This window comes from Notothenia coriiceps, unplaced genomic scaffold, assembly GCF_000735185.1.
Source record: "Notothenia coriiceps isolate Sejong01 unplaced genomic scaffold, NC01 NC01_scaffold00004388, whole genome shotgun sequence".
Taxonomy (NCBI): domain Eukaryota; kingdom Metazoa; phylum Chordata; class Actinopteri; order Perciformes; family Nototheniidae; genus Notothenia; species Notothenia coriiceps.
This window is the reverse complement of record NW_011337089.1, coordinates 3,589-9,231: the sequence shown is the minus strand read 5'-3', so window position 1 is coordinate 9,231 and position 5,643 is coordinate 3,589. Positions and strand designations below refer to the sequence as shown.

Below are 5,643 nucleotides of genomic sequence, written 5' to 3'. Positions count from 1 at the left end.
AAAAAAAAAAAAAAAAGAAAAAAAAAAAAAAAAAAACAAAAAAAAAAAAAAAAAAAAAACGAAATCTGGCGGCGCCTCCGCCCCTTTCGGCTATTTAGAAGATAGCCTAAATGTCTTAAAGACAACTGCAGGGTTAGAAACACCAGTGAATAAATGTGCTAGGAAAATGATGAATGACACTAGATTTTTTTCAAAAAAATGATACAGAAATATACACTACAAGTGACATTCTGGCGTGTTTTAGCTAAGACATTTATCACTTCTGCATAAAAAAAGCCTCCGCACGTGACCTCCGCGTGTGACGACTGGATGGGAAGCTGGGCCGCGATCTAACGTTATGAATTAAACATGGCACTCACAATGCTAGTTTTGATGACGGAAGAGGGTTAAAAAAGGTATATATTCGAATGCCATATGACTGTATAATTTATGGCCTGCTCTGCCGGTCCAAGAGACCAGGAGGCCGGCAAGGATTTAGAAAAAATAACGGCCATCGGAGGAGAAATGCGAGCGTTTGGTGGTGTGGGAGCAAACTCAGTGGAGGAAACAGCAGCAGCCGCGTTGCGTGAGTGGGCACCGGCCGTTTAGTACATTTAATGTTAGCTAACGTCAGCCTCACACACCATTGTAAGTTAGCAATCATATATCAGACTATAACGTAAAGTAGTATTGATGAATATAGTAACCGGCTTACTGGCGCGACTGTTGATAGCTGATTCATAACAGAGAAACTAATGCGCCAAGCTTATCAGCGTATCTCGGCCGTTCACCTAATGCCAACTCACACTACGTCTTACGCGTGGCTGTGTACGGAGGGGAGACGCGAGATGACGGTCTGATACTTGACGATCTTGGCTGGAGAAAGCGTTGCTGCGGCCTCCGTTGACTATGCGTGTTGTAAATTGCTTGGATGCGAAAGCAGGTGTGGTAGTCGGGGAGCGGGCACACTGATTGCAGGCAGGCTGAGGTGGAGGGTGAAACGGGAGGCAGGCAGCTGCAGCCACCACGGCCGCACCAAACAACACAAGACAGGGGGAAACAAACACAAAGGAGACGGCTGGAGCAGTACAGTCCACACAGCGTGTACCTAATGCAAACTCCACACTACGTCTGTACGGCCTGCTGTGTTACCGGCGGAGGGAGAGAGGCAGTAAGCCGAAGGCGGTGGAGAGGAGATTGTAATACGGGTTTCCTGCTAAAGTTGCTGGAGGGTATGTGCTGCAGGGAGGGTGGATGCACAACGCCACCCAGGAACGGAAAGGCTAGCTACGGGCGTCCTTTCCGTGGAGGCCGCAAACTGTGGGACTCGATGATCGCTGGACAGGCTGGAGTTGTGCCACCTAGTTACTTAGCTCACCCATGTTGAACAAATGGTGAAACTGCCGTAATGTTAAAATTACTCTCTCTCTCGGAAAAAGAATACCAGCCCTCACTAAATCAACAACCGCTCAAACCAACTACAAACTGACTACCGCGGATTGGGCAGAGAACGAGTCCGCAAGAAAGTTGCTCCCCCATCGACTAATATGACGGTTTGACGGCTTTAAAAAAAGCAGTTTTTAGTAGCAGGAGCTCAAAAAGGCTCCTTTTCCTCGAATTTCCTTGCCCTTGACTGTCTTTGCTAAAACATAGTCAAATCCTGCAGTTAACATTCTTAATTTTAATTTTCAGCAAGGATTGAGCTATAAATGCTAGGCTAAAAAAAAAAAAAACCTGCAGGTTGCCCTGCTTTAAGGGAGAAGCCGCGCCTTAATCGCCTCATTATTTTGCCATGGCGTGGGGTCTGCGATAAAATCCAACCAACCTGGACACGACATGCAGCCTCCCCAGTGCTGCTACCACGTGGAAATATTTCACGTCCCCGTTCACGCGACCTGTCGCAGGCCAAAGTGTGCCGTCCACGTGTGCGCAGAACCCGCTGCCCGCGGGCCATGCTCCCAAAACTTCCCGGCAGTTTAACATTCAATGTCGCGATCAGCCATGTTAATGCTCCGATGCATGCTGTTTCCGTTATTACCCGGGTCCCCTTGCTGTGTTTGATGAGGTTTTCTGCCATTGTAAACAGTGTGCTATCACGAAACGTCAGGGGTCACCAGTGTAGGGGCGATGAAAGGGGCAGGAATGCAGCGAACGCAGACTTGGTTGCCTGCCTGTAAGTATTACTAACATAAATTATGCTGAACAAGGGCTATTAAAGCTGAACATCGCCGACAATGGTCCTGCTATTTAGGCATAGGGCGGTATCATTTTTTTCATACCGTCACACTTGCTGACATCATACGTGGTATACGGTACTAAGGTCTTATGACTTGGGTCGGACCTTGAGTGAAGTGCATCGAACGGGAGGCCGGCAATAGACGTTCCGACGTATTTATATGTTCGGTGTAAAAATGCAGCCGAGCCGGTAGAACCCTCCAAAGTGCCCGCGACGTTGCGCGCAGTGCAAACAGGCTGCATACATGACACATTGTCAAATGGCACTTTCGAGATCGGATACAGGACGCGTTTGTAATTCCAACGTTGTTTCCATTGTGAGCCTAAGTTAACAATATATCATCATACATAAAGATTTTCCCGGGAGTAAATACTTGACCTATTGAATAGATTTGCTATTATTCACACTAACTAGTTTGGCAATATTATTCCGTGCCATGTGTCTAACCATCATTTCCTTTGATTCATTGAATACTCGCGGAAATGTTTAGCACGTAAATGCTTTCGTTTTAAAACGTCCGACCTCCGACTAACAAACCATCCAACCAGTTGCATAGGATTAAAAATGTCAACCACTCACTCACCCCGTCTTAACATTCCAAAGAAGTGCGGTTCCTGTCTCTCGTTGTGCTGGATGAAGTCACTGCGAAGTCATTGGGAGTAACCAAAATAGTCCCAAACAAGGCCGAGCATTTTTCTTTTACTAGTCTCGAGTTCGGCCGGCAAATGCTGCCGCCATCTGCCTCAGCCCACTCGTGCTGAGCTCTGAGAGCGGGAAAACGCGACTGGCCTCCCTGCCCTCTGCCTGGCGCGTGATGTGCATTACAACCAATGTCGTCCCCTGTCCAAACTCTGTGTCAGTGTATAGATGAAACGCATCTGCTGATTTGCCGCACCAGTCTGTGACGTCACGTTATAAAAAAGAATACCGATTACATAGCAGTAGGCTTGCGGTACGACGGTATTACGTATACCAGGGTATTCGAAATCCACCGCTCGGTATTGATTTTTCAAATACCGTTACGTCACAGCGACGTGCGCCAAATCCACAGATGCGTTTCATTCTATTACACTGACATACCAGGGTATTTGGAAATCCCGTCGGTATGATTTTCAATACCGTGACGTCACAGACTGTGCGCCAAATCACAGATGCGTTTCATTCTATTACACTGACACGGAGTTTTGACAGGGACGACATTGGTTGTAATGCACAGCACGCGCCAGCAGAGGGCAGGGGAGGGCAGTCCGTCTTTCCCGCTCTCAGAGCTCAGCACAGAGCTGAGCTGAGCAAGATGGCGGCAGCATTTGCCGGCCCCGAACTCGGAGAACTAGTAAAAAAGAAAAATGCCTCTGCGCCTGTTTGGGACTATTTTGGGTTTACTCCCAATGACTTCGCCAGTGACTTCATCCAGCAAAACGAGAGACAGAGGCACTTCTTTGGGAATGTTTAATACGGGGTGAGTGAGTGTTGACATTTTTTAATCCTATGCAACTGGTTGATGGTTTTGTAGTCGAGGTCGGACGGTTTTAAAAACGAAAGCATTTACGTGCTAAACATTCACGCGAGTAATCCAATGAATCAAATGGAAATAAGGTTAACACATGCACGGAATAATATTGCCAAACTACTTAGTGAATATAGCAAACTTTATTCAATAAGTATTTACTCCCAGAAAATCTTTATGTATGATGATATATTGTTAACTTAGCTCACAATGGAAACAACGTCGGACATCTACAAACGCGTCCTGTATCCGATCTCGAAATGTGCCATTTGCACAATGTGTCATGTTTGCAGCCCTTGTTTTGCAGTTGCGCGCACGTCGCGGCACTTTGCGAGCGTCTACCGGCTCGGGCTGCATTTTACACCGAACATATAATATACCGTTCGAAACATCTATTTGCCGCCATTCGAACGCCACCTCACTCAAGTCGACCCAAGTCATACCGTCATATACCGTATACCACGGTATGATGTCAGAAAGGTGTGACGGTATGAAAAAAATGATACCGCTCAAGCCTACTTCACATCCTCTAGTGGGGTCCGGGGGTACCCCCCCGGGAAGATCTTTAACATTTTAAAGTAAAATGCTTCAATCTGGTGCACTTTGAGCGCCCAATTACTAGAGACTGATCTAGGGGGTACAACTCTAAACACCCATATGAAAAAGATCGGTTTGCATTTTATTAATCAAATAAATATGTGAACATTTTCAATAACCTACCACAGCCAATAACAAATAAATGCAACTTATTTTATTTTTGTTGTTCATTCATATCTTATTTTACCAGTTAACATTTATTTATTTATGCATATTTTTAAATCTCTCCAGTTTTAAACGATATTTTTGGTTTACTGTCCTATAGTAGGCTATACATTGGAATGATTTCAAACCTGTTTTTATTTATCCTAATAATGATAAAGGTGTGCCTTAGAAATATTTATTTACATAAATTGTGATCAATACGTTTGAGACTAAAGTTAACTATCTAAACCCTCAGAGTCCTTTACCTCACTGAGCCTCTCAGTCTGACATGACAGAACTCTCCCTCCACATTATTGTAGAAACAGCTTCTTATATCCGTTAGCGCAACAGAACAACAATCCCCGCCGGTACCGGTGCACCCCCTCTGCGTTCCAACAGTCCATTTAGCTTAGGAACCTTCCTAACCAAGTGAAATGACCCGGAAGTACGTCAGTGGCAGCCATGATAAGTGCCGTTTCCAATTCTCCAAATGAAAGGAAAGGAGGTTTCAAACTTATTTTATAACCTCCTTTACCTTAGGAACCACTGGACCTCCCTAACCAAATGGAGAGGAGAAAATGCTGCCCGACAATGCCTTTCAGCCGCAGCATTTGCGTAACACAACAGTCGGCCGTTCACGGAAACAAATGATTATGACGGAGAAATTATATCATGAAAGTTACGGTGCTTATTAAGCATTTTAAAACGTATGTGGTAAGTCGCCAAAGTGCTTTGTTTTGAACGTTCATCAGTATTATAATGAAAAAGAGAAATATGAACGTTAGTTTTTACTGAAATGATCAAATAAAGTCAACATTTCACTGAGCTGTGTGGGGTTTGTTCAACTTTTAAAAGATGTTTGAATGGTGATGTACACAGTGATAGGTGTTAAGGACTAACGTTTATAATAAATACATTTGTATTGNACAGATCATTGCAGCATTACCCATAATCCCCTCTGTTTCAGCCCTGTTTCCAAAGTGCTGGTTCTCTGGTTGCGTTCCAATAGTCCATTTATCTTAGGAACCTTCCTAACCGAGTGAAATGACCCGGAAGTACGTCAGTGGCAGCCATGTTAAGTGCCGTTCCAATTCTCCAAATGAAAGGAAAGGAGGTTTCAAACTTCCTTTATAACCTCCTTTAGCTTAGGAACCACTGGACCTCCCTTACCGAAAGGAGA

The 5,643-nt window shown here is 44.8% G+C and overlaps 1 long non-coding RNA gene across 1 annotated transcript in view; it reads left to right on the top strand.

Moving 5' to 3' along the window:
• Nucleotides 1-4,337, top strand: part of LOC104942251 (uncharacterized) — a 23,013-nt gene extending 18,676 nt beyond the window's left edge. Inside the window, exon 3 of the long non-coding RNA XR_797983.1 lies at nt 4,237-4,337. This is a non-coding gene — a long non-coding RNA (uncharacterized lncRNA). The remainder of the gene's footprint in view (nt 1-4,236) is intronic.
• The last annotated feature ends 1,306 nt before the right edge of the window (nt 4,338-5,643 follow it).